General features: G+C 36.6%; 1 non-coding gene across 1 annotated transcript; it reads right to left on the reverse strand.

Moving 5' to 3' along the window:
* Positions 1–7,323: 7,323 nt before the first annotated feature.
* Positions 7,324–7,430, reverse strand: LOC119510361. The gene has a single exon (XR_005211902.1). It is a non-coding gene; the product is annotated as a U6 spliceosomal RNA (small nuclear RNA).
* Positions 7,431–12,038: the final 4,608 nt, after the last annotated feature.

Below are 12,038 nucleotides of genomic sequence, written 5' to 3' on the forward strand. Positions count from 1 at the left end.
TACAAAAGTTTCCTCATCTGGCTTCTTGCACTTAATGTAATTATCTTGATTTTCCTCAATGCAGCATGCATCAATAGTTTTACTCCTTTTTATTGCTGAATGGCATTCCACTGTATGGCTACACCACAATTTGTTTATCCACTCACCAGTTGGTGGGCATTTAGGATGTTTCTGAGGTTTGCCTATTACAAATAATGCTGTTACAAACATTCATGAGCAAGCCTTTGAATGGACATGTCCTTTTATTTCTCATGGAGAAACACCCAGGAATGGAATGGCTGGATTTTATGGGATGTGTGTGTTTAGCTTTTTAAGAAATGGCTAAAATGATTTCCAAAGTAGTTGTACTAATTTGCATTCCCACTAGTAAGAGGGTCCCAGTCCCCACCAACACTTGGGATAGTCAGTCTTTTTCATTTTAGCCATTCTAGGGGACGCGTGGTGTTATCTCATTGTGAATTCTTCTGTTAGAGCAGTTATAGGTTTACTGAAAAATGCAGAAAGCATAGAGTTCCAAACTCACACCCCCCCCCACAAACAGTTTTTCCTATTAGTAACATTTTTTTTAATTTAATAAATTTTATTTTGAAATAAATTCAATCTTACAGGAACAGTTGCAAAAACAGTACAAACCCCATACACAGAACTCCATCTTACCCCGACCCCCCTCCCCAATACGCCAATCCACCACCTTTAACATCCTGTCACACCACCATTTCTTTCTTTCCCTCCCTCTCTCCCTCTCTCCCTCCCTCCCTATCTATCATCCATCATCTATTGCTCTGTCCTGTGAACATAAGAGAGCAAGCTGCACATATCTTTGAACAAAAAATATAATTCACATATACCTTTCCCATGGACAAGAACATTCTTTTATGCAATCTCATTAAGCGCAGCTAAGAAGTTCAAGAAATTCAACACTGATACAAAGCTTACATTCTGTATTTCCTTTTTTTCTTTTTCTTATGTCCCTTCTGTGTCCCTTTGAGCCTCCTCTCCTCCATCCTCAGATCCCATCCAGGATCATCCTTGGCATTTAATTGTCATCTATTTAGACTGTTTTTTTTTTTTTCAATTGTGGAAACATATATATAGCCTAAATCTTCCCATTCCACCCCCTCCCTAGCATTCCATTAGTGGGATTAATCACATTTAGAATGTTGCAATGCTATCACCTTCCCAACATCCTTTTCTAGAAGTTTCCCTTCACCCCAAACAGAAACGCTGCTCTCATTTCTAAATTCCCCATTGCCCCTTCCCCCACTTCTCAGAACCCCTACTCTACTTTTCATCTCTATGGTCATCTTCTCTGATACTTTGTTTGTGCTTACCATGGGGCTTAAATTTAACCTCTTAAATCTATAACAATCTTGTTTTTCTTTGATACCAACTTAACTTCAATATGACACATAAACAATGTTCCTATACTCCCATTCTTTTCTTTACCTATTCTTCTAGCTCACTGATTCTTTCTTCTGCCTGTTCAAATCTGCTGTTGTATGTCTCTAGTGTATTTTTAGTCTCTTCTATTGTGTCTTTCATTGCCTTCATTTCTGATATGTTTCTTTTTATGTTTCCCAATTCTTCTTTGTGCTAGCACAGTGTCTTCTTAATATCTTTTATCTCTTTAGCCATATTTTCCTTCATCTTCTTGAATTGATTTAGGAGCCTTGTTTGAACATCTTTGATTAGTTGTTCAAAATTCTGTGTCTCCTCTGAAGTTTTAATTTGTTCCTTTGGGGGCCATATCTTCATGTTTCTTGGTATTGTTTGTTATTTTTTGCTGGTTTCTAGGCATCTGCTTATCTTGACAAATTTACTCTGGAGGTCAGTTTTTCTTTCTCTTGCCTAGGGTATTCTTGTTGATTGGCTGTGTGCTAAGGCAATTCTTTGACACTTGGTTCATCTTATAATAGATCTTTGGAATAGCTTGTGCTTAATTGATCAGATTTTTTCAGCTGTTATTCATCTGATTCTTGCCCTGGATATATGAAACAATTTTTAAAATATGGTACAGTTTTTGAGATCACACAATTTGTCCAGTTGTTTCACTCCCAGGAAAAAGCTTCCTTTCCCTTGCTCCTTCTCCAGAAATGTTGATCTGTTCTATTTGTTTTTGATGTAGCTTTATAGTTTTTAACACTCCTTTCATTATCTCTGACTGATTTTTCCTGTAGGGCAAATTCTGGGAGGATAGTCACCCCACAGAGGACTTTCCAAGTCAGTATTTCCCAGTCAAACCAATGCCAGGGACTCATGAAGGGGTGTAGATCAGTTCCAGTGTGCCCTGGGGAGGAGATCTGTCAGAACGCCAACCCTCGTTGACAACTCCCTGAATCTGTGCTTTCCTGTCCTGCCCAGCAAGTGGTGCTCTTCAGCTAACTGTTCCCTGCAGGCCTATGGTGGTTTTGTGTCTTTAAGTCTCAAATGAATCCACCCCTGTTGGGGCAGGATTGAAACAGAGGCTGCCAACAACTTTTGTCTGGGGTGGGTTGAAACCCTAGAACAGAACCAGGACCCAGTGAACTGAATTTGCTAATCAAAAGCCACAAACAGTCTCGGGCTGTGTGCCCTTCCCCACCACCCACCCCTTTCTTGGGGAAGAACCACCTTTTTTAGCAAACTGTTCCCCAGCAGCCCCAAGAAGTCACTGTGTCTCTGAGTCCCCTTGTTTGCACTGCTGTTTGGGGTGGGGTTGAAACAGAAGCTGCTGGCTGTATTTTGTCCTAGGCTGGTTGAAACTGTAGCTATCCTGAGAGCTGGGACCCAGCATTCCAAATTCACTAATCAGAAGCTGCAATTGGTGTTCAGCCATGACCCTCACCTCTGTTCTTGGGAAAGAGGACTTTTATTTCCAGTCAGGAATTGGATACCAAGGCAGCCTGCTACAAAAGTAGGGGATGGGCACCAGCCTCCATGGCATTGAGAGTTTTACTCACAGTTCTTCACTGCAGGTCATCAGTCTCTTTCTGCTCTTCCTTGGATGATGTACAGTGTTTGTCTCATCTTTAGAGCTCCCAAACAGTTGTTTCAGACAGTTCCAGCTGTTTACTAGCTGTTCTGGAGGAAGAACTGAGTCTTGAAGCTCCCTGGTCCACCATCTTTCAATCATTTCCTTTCAAATTCTCAATTTTCTTAGGAAATCTTTTGATAATTTCACATCAACAGGTTTTATAATGATATATCTACCTTGACTACTGATTTATAATAGTATTAGCTGTTCTCTAATTTTTTTGTGTGCCATCAGCATTGGAGGAGGTAAATCTTTCTCACTGAAAGAACAAAATTGCTTTCCACAATAAAATATTATCTCTTTTCATATCAAATAATATGTCAGAGTTTCAATATCACAAAGAATTAGTAGAGAAAAAGAAAGATATTTGTAATTAGTGTTGCTATGCAGCAAACAAAATTCTTATCCATGAGTTACTACTGTTATGAATACTGTATACTGCTAAAGATGGCCTGGTAATTTCTGAATATGATTCATCTAATGAACTATGCTAACAAATAATAAAGATATAATATTATGCTTTTATGAGTATCAAACTCATATTTCTCTCTTATTCCTGATTCTGCTTGCTTGGCTTTCAATCATGATTATATCTCGACATTTGCATATTAGAATCACCTGTGGGGCTTTAACAAAATACTGAGGCTCTGTTCCCAACAAACACCAAATAAACCTGAATTTCTCGGGATGGCATCTGGGTAGCAGTACTGTTTAAAGTTCTACAGGTGATTATAATACATAGGCAGAATTGAGAACTATGAGCCCTATATCATATAGGAACATGAAAATGAATATATACTCCTGTCCTTTTGATGGTGTATCTGACTTTGATTTCCTGCTTGATCTTAACCTTAGGTGTCTGTGAGATTGCTGGTCTCTGAATTTTAATATTTATTTTGTTTAGAGACCTAATGCCACATAGTCCTAAAATGTAAGCATATGAAGTCCCAAAATATGAAGGGAATTTAAGATAATTTTGCAATAATGCAGCACTTAAAACAGTTCCTGTCTTTCATACTTTTTTTGTAATCTAACTAGAAGACTGCATGGAGACTTAGTTACTCAAAGCTAAGTTAGCTTGAATTAATTTATAACCATCCTTTTATTTCCCAGGTAAGTACTTTACAATACCATATATCATATCTTGTACTTTTTTTTTGTCTCTCCAATATTGGTTTTAGCTCTATAGAAAAGAAACTAATTTTTCCTTGCTATAGGTTATTTGTGAGTGCCAGAGTATTAACAGTGCTATTATGAACGCGATTAAGTTGTGAATAGTTGCGGATTTTAGAATATGGATTACAATCTGGGAGTATTGTACACCTTATAATTTCAAAAAAAAAAAAAAAAAAAAAAGAAAAGAAAAAGAAAAAGAAAAAAAGAAAAAGATGAGGGTCCAGACACATAAAGGAAGGACTTGAACATAAAAACTGTTCTTGTGGAATGTTGGTTGTTACGGTGATAGAAGGGGCAAAAGTTAGTTATCAAATATTCAATTTTTTATAAAATATTTAATTAAGCCTACTCTGTGCCAGACAGTGTATTAGACATTGTAAATGGGGAGCCAGATTGAAGAAGCTATTATGATAAAGATCATGGAAATATGCATACATTAATCTGTATGTGAGAAAAATTTTGGATGATGCTTGGGAAAGGATAAGGCTCTATGTCATGATATTTCCTAGTAAACCATGATTTTAAAAATTTCCCTGCGATTCTTCCAGCAGGCTATTTCTACCTTTTCCACAGTATCTCAGGACCATATGACAATACAACGAAAATGGATGGAGGATCCATGGAACTACACTAAATAAACAGTGAACCCTAAGTTAAACTGTGGACTTTACTTAATAGTACACTCATAGAAATGTGCGATCATCAATTTTAACAACTGTTCCACACCATTGCAAGTTGTTGTTGGGGTAACGTATGGGAATCCTCTATTTTATGAATGATTGTCCTATAAACTCATAACTTCTCTAATAAAGGAAAAAAAAAAAAACATGGGGGAGGGTGGCCCTAACTTTTACTTAGTATTTGCCCTCCAGAGAATCATTGCTCCTTTAACCTTTGCTTTTAATTCCTGATTTTGAATCCTCTAGATACTTCCACTTTTTAATTACTGCTAAGCCCCGTCACAGCCCAAGGGGGCTTTTGCAGCTGAAGGACTAAAGAAAGCCCCAGATACATTCTGAGACATGAGCTTGTATTTGGGGCTTACTTGATGGGAATAGAAACCAGAAGCTGCTCTGAATGGCAGCTGTTTCAGAGCTCAGTGTGGAAGTACTCTGTACTTCGGGGGAAACTGGTCAAGCCAGTTATAGGGGCTTGAGACAAAGACATTCCAATGAGTATGAGAGCATAAGCATGGGAATGGGGATCCTGCACATAAGGGTGATCAATTATGTTGTGCAGGAAAGAGAGGAGAATTATAGGAGCTCAAGAAGGAGATAAGCTATAGATCAACATTTGATGCAGGCAGGAGGTCTGGTTTTATAAGGAGGGTAGGTTAAACCTTAACTGACCTAGGTCATGCAAGCTGCTATGTGCACAGTCTTTAAGGCGATTAGGGAAGGCCCTGGGCAGGGGACTCCCACAAGCCCTGAACTTCGTTTTGTTTATCTTTTTCCATAGTTCATGGATGATTCAGGCCTTTTGGGGGGCATAGATCATAAATCTAAGACCAGAAGTGATGTCTTTATGTGTTATGATCAATTTTGGAATCAATGTGAATTAATTTCACCTCTGATGGCCCCCTGAGTCTTATGAACCTAGATGTTCCCTAATTTAAACAGATTTTGAAGGTATAATTTAACTTTGCAAATAGCTTATTATTCTTACCAATGATTATTTATACTTTAAAAATACTAATGTGAAATATGAATTTGAATTTTACATAATATTATTTAGTCATAGGTAATAAAATTATTCCTTAAGACAGTGGTTCTCAACCAGGGGCATTTTTTGCCCTTTAGGTGATATTTGGCAATGTATGGAGACATCTCTGATTGTCACAACTAGGGGGTGCTACTGGCATTTAGTGAATGGAAGCCAGGGATGCTACTAAATATCTTAAGAAGGCACAAAACATACCCCCCACTCCCCACACCAACAAAGAATTATACGATCCAAAATGTTAATAGTGCTGTGGTTGAGAAAACCTGTCTTAAAATAATTCCAAGAAAAAGCCTGTATTGTTGAATTTTTAATGTGTGCTTGAAAGACATGGCACTATAATTTTTATCTAGGGAAAAGATAATTTAAAAGCATTTATGCTCTGGGTCTTCTTTCCTTTTTACATTAACGTATTCCTTCTAAAGCTCTAAATTGAGTAGATTAAGTGATTTCTCTTCTAAAATTTTCAACTACTTCTATAACCACGAATGCTTCCCTTAAGTGCAAGTGCAAGCTGTCTTCTCAGCAAGTTATGCCAGATTCAGTTATTAAGAAAATGAATACACTATCAATATAATATGTTCCCATTTCAAAATAAATGACACATTTAAAGGATGCTGTGGCAATTTTCCAAATGTTTCCTTTGTACAAATTAAAATTCTATTTTTGTGTTCACCTTATAATTTTACAACTAATCCCTTAATTTGATTTCTAGATTTTTAAGGGATTGCCAATGAATGTGAATACACATAATTTCTAGGATGCTAAATGCATGAGTTGCCTATATATATATCTGTATATATTTTACTGGTACCTAATATAGAATCTTTCAAGAAGTATTGTGAAAGACATTTAGCCCTATCTGTGATTCTGTAAGGAAACCATTTTATTGTTTAAAATATGCATACATGTATACATATACATATATGTGTATATATATATAGTATGATTATGTATCATATAACCTTAATCCTTTTTTATGAAATTTATAAATGAGAGTGAAAACTATCTCTTCCAGAGGCCTTTCTTGATTCCCTTGTTCTAGAGTATACCCATAGCACCTCAGGTAAACCACTATTAATCACCTTACCAGTTTGTTTTGAAATTGTCTTTTTTTAATGTGCTCTTTCCCACAAGTGACTGTAAATTTTTCTTTATACCCCATGTCTGTACTTTGCCTGGAATAAAATAAAACATCAGTGTTTGTTGACTGATAGTACAATGTTATAATTTCTGAACCAGAGGCAAGATCCATGTTAATGGTGAGCCCATTTCTTTTTGTTTTTTTTTTTTTTCTTTTATTAGAGAAGTTGTTGGTTTGCAGGACAATTATGCATAAAATACAGAATTCCCGTAAACTACCCTATTATTAAAACTTTGCACTGGTGTGGTAAATTTGTTACAATTGATGAAAAAAAAATATGGAATGCTTCATGAATTTGTGTGTTATCCTTGTACAGAGACCATGCTAATCTTTCCTGTATCATTCCAATTTTAGTATATGCACTGCAGAAGCCAGTGCTATTTGTTATATTTTAGTCATTGTTCTTCCAGAGTCACATAAGTATTTGATTATATGAGTTATAGATGTACAGTTTCCCTATGCATATCCAGTCTCTCCTTCTGCCTTCCTAACAGAATCCCATTTTATTTATTTTTTTTTTTTCAGATAATCATCTATCCCTCCACGGCTCATATGACTCATGTGAAATGGTCACATTTGCAGCTCCAAAGCTATGTATGGTTAGTCTGGTAGGCCAGTGGTGGGAAACCCACCCTCTTTTCCAGGGAATGAATCAGGAACCCAAAATCAGATTTTGGAGGGACTAATTATCAATTTAGGGATTCAGCCTAATCAGTTTGAAAGAATGGTTTTCCTCATTGTTAGGAGAAATTTTTTTCTTGCCTTCCTCACTAGACATGAACAAGGAAGCATGCTGCCACAGTTGCTGCAGGCAGTCATCTTGCTCCTGGGGAGAAAGCTAGTCTAATAATAAAATTGTCATGCAGTAGAGGGCAGAGCTCAGGCAATGACGGAGAAACAGAGCTGGATCCATGAATATGCCATACCTGGAGCCCATCCTACCTTTGGATTTATGTGAGAAAAGATATTTCTTTATCTTTTAAGCCTGTTTGAGTAGGGCTTCCTATTACTTGTAGCAAAGGAACAGAATGCTATTCTAATTTTCACACCCCCGTCTTTTTCTTTAAAAATCATTTGTATCTGTTGGCTTGTCTGTAATTCAGGCTATAATCATCCATAGCCTGATTCTCTCTATTCTCTCTCATTGCATCTTAAATTTTCTGTTCATTTATTTTTTCTTATCTGAGAGCCTGTTGACAATTGTATTTAGATTTCTCAGCTTTCCCAAGTTACTTACCATGACACCTTTAAAAATAAATAAATTACTTCTCAGAGGAATTCTGGTTCTAGTTGTTAAGACATTAACATTTGGACATTTCCTCTTTCCATTAATCTCTGAGGATGTGAGAGATTTTACCATATGGTGGACAGTATAACTTAGAGGTAAGGAGCTCGGATTTGGAAATACGGAGTTAATCTGATTCAAATGTTGGCTCACTACTTAGTGACCTTGGGTGAATTAATTAACCTTGCTAAACATCAATTTCATCATCTAGATCAGGACTAGGCAAAGAGTGTCCCACCGTCCAAACCCAGCCTGCTGCCTGTTTTTTTTTTTTTTTTTTTTTAATAAGTTTTATAAGGACATGCCACACTCATTTGGTCATATATTGCCAATGCTGCTTCTGCCACAATGGCAGAGTTGAGCAGTTGAGGCAGAGACTATACCACCTGCAAAGCCTAAAATATTTACTGTCTGGTCCTTTGCCAAAAAAAGTGCAAAAGACTCAGCTCAGAGAGTTGTTGTGGAGTTTAAATAAGCTAATCCACATAAAGTAGTTATCAGGGCAGCTGGCATATATAAACATTCACTAGACGTTAGCTTCATTAGTGCTGTTGTTAATAATAATAATGATCAGAAAGTGGTCAGTGCCTGCAGATCAAAAGTGATTTGAAGTAATAACCTAGACATTTTTGCAGTTAAGGGAAATGACTGCCATGAGTACATATGATACAGTTTTATTGAACAATATTTATTAGCAAGATGAAGGAAACAATATTTATTTCTGAAGTTAGTCCCCCAGGTGAGGTATAAATATAATTACAAGGCCACATAAATATATTTATTCTATGCCAGTGAGACTGTAATACTTTAAATCTTATTTTTCATTCAGAGAAAATAAATGTTATTTTAAAAATCATAATTCATTGCTATTGTTAATTCAATAATAACAATTGTGTATGGTGCTGCATTAGAGGAGAGTTTATCACTAATGTTTGGGCAGACAGCGGAACAATTAATAGAATCCCCATTTCCCCTAAGAGGTTTATTTGTCATGTCAAGGTTACTCTGGTCTGGTGCAACACAGATGGTGTTGTGACAGTGCAAAATGATGAGTGCCACATTGTTCCTTCTAATGATCTTCTTCTGCTCAATTCATCTTGTTTTGCTGACTTGGATGTCTGCTACATGCCTGTTTTGAAAATAGGAGGGAAAAAAAAGCAGGGGAAGTCAAAGAAGACACTGAATACTTTTGTTATTTTTCTGATAGTAATGTGGGTCCAGAAAGTCCTAAAAGATAATATGGCAGAGAATACAAAATAAAAACCAAAACAGCTTTGTCATGTAAAAGAACAAATGACATGTACTTTTCTCAAAAAGGATAAAAGGTATCATAGCTTTATACAAAATAAATTCTGCTAGAGTAGTTTCTTTCCATGACATGTTCTGGGTATGATAGATAAAGGAAAACCATTGTACATATTAAATGGACACAAAGATAGTTTAATTGTGATTCTCTTTCTTAATTCACTGTTAAAAGGACATAAAACTGATTAGAGGATCAAATAAAAGGCTCAACAAAATAGTGCAATGACAATAGGGAAAATAAGATATTTCACATAATGAGGAATAGAAATAAAAAATAACATTATAGTAATACACTATTCAAATATACTTTGATTAAAATTGGTGGAGTTGATACTGTAGGAATAAAATAAAATTATATTCAAATTTATACTTCCCTGATATCTACTTTACAATTTTCCAGTTTTCTTATGCTTCTGCAATTTCTGCTTGTTTAGATGCTGAAGTAAATGCCAAATGGAAGTGTCCTCCAGCCTGTCAATCTTTCCTGAGCAGTATCCTGGGAATAATAGTAAGATTTAGAACAGTTTTCCTCAAACTTTTGGAATCTACAAAACCCTTTAAGGATATTCAGCATACATGTAAACCAATTTTAGATTCATCAATTTTCAAAAATTTAAATATAATATTTAAAATTGGTATGTTATGGTTAGGTTCATGTGTCAACTTGGCTAGGTGACCCAGCTGTCTGGTCAAGTGGGCACTGGCCTGACGATTGCTGTGAGGATATTTGAGGCTGGTTAATAAACCAACGGGCTGGTTTGTTGGATCATCAGTCAATTGACTGCAGCTGACTGATGATTCATCAAGGGGCATGCTTCCACAGTGAGAGAATGCAATTGGCTGGATTTGGTCCGGGTGATCAGTTGAAGGCTGATAAGCTGGATGGTTAGAGAACCTTCACTTCTTCCTCGGCTGCCCAGTGAAGCATTTCCTGGGGAGCTCGTCAAAGTTGCCGGTTCGTTTCCTGCGGAGTTCATCGAGCACGTTTGTCGAAGATCCCAGTTCATTTCCTGAGGAGTTCGTCGAAGTTGCCGGTTCGTTTCCTGAGGAGCTCGTCGAAGTTGTCGGTTCGTTTCCCGAGGAGTTCATCGGACATCTTCCTTGGAGTCGACAGTTTGTTGACGGCTCTGCAGAATTTGGACTTGTGCATACCCACAGTTGCGTGAGTCACTTTTACAATTTGATAATCAGAGACATCTCTTATCGATTCTGTTTCCCAAGAGAACCCTAACTAATACATGATAATTATACCAACTCCTTTTTCTTGAGATAGGTGATATTGTCTGTAATCTTTCACCAAGGTGTCCATAACCAGCTTGAAAATAGTTAGCTTTAGCCACAAATTACATTCCTCATCCAGCCAGCTTCTTATTCTGTTTTTTAAAACTAACACAGCAAAGGTGTACTCATAATAAGGACATTGTGAATGGCTCTAATTGTTAGATGGTTCTGGATGTTTGGGTCAAACTTCCTTTTAAATCAATGAAGCTCTTCCACTCAGAAACTAGGTGCTTGGTTCCTCATCCAATCTTTGCCTACATTCAGCTCTGGAAAGTCTGTTCTGTTGCAGCATTTGGATGTTGTTTGTAAATGTACCCAATGATTTTTTTAAAAGAATCAATTTCTTTCTCTAATGAATGAAAAAAAAATTCAAAAAACTAGGACAGGGTGAAACTGTCAGTGATCTTATCATTTCCACCAGAGTGTAGTTTAAGAAATACTTTTGCTTTGTTTTTGTCTTCAACAATAAAGATCATATTTTGATGCTGAAATGATGGCTGTAGGCTCATCAAGGTATTAAACCTATCACTGAGATGTGCCATTAAGACAAGACACATGTAATCATTTACATGGCCATCATGGGCATTACTGGTGTCATGAAGTAGTGGTTTTCATCTCAATAACTTACTTTGATTTTGTTGAACAGCTTCCAGTATACTTTAATGTGGAAAACTAGTCATACATTTACTGCCAATTTCTTCACACAAATGCCAAAAGACATACATATTTAGTACGTGAAATGTCGTAATGAGAGTTTTCACTCATTTTCTCAGCACTGAATCGTGATTAGGAGCTATATTGTTGACTACCAACTGGTCTCTGGATATGGCAACATACTGTATTGGCATTCAGGTTACACCTGTTTTTTGTTTTTTTCATTGCAGAGCAGTGATTTTTCTTGTTAGACACAGAACTGATAGTCTGTTAAGATTGATCCCAATACTTATAATCTAGTACACATTGCAAAGGAAAAATATTACCCTCTATAGCACATTTTTTGGTAATAAACCATACCAAAAGACATCAGGCATTTGTTCCCTATACTGCACATAACAAAAGGCTTATTCATATCTCACATATGCATAATCCTGTCTACTACAAAATTAAGTATGCAT

The sequence above is a fragment of the Choloepus didactylus genome, chromosome 1, assembly GCF_015220235.1.
Source record: "Choloepus didactylus isolate mChoDid1 chromosome 1, mChoDid1.pri, whole genome shotgun sequence".
NCBI classification, from domain to species: domain Eukaryota; kingdom Metazoa; phylum Chordata; class Mammalia; order Pilosa; family Megalonychidae; genus Choloepus; species Choloepus didactylus.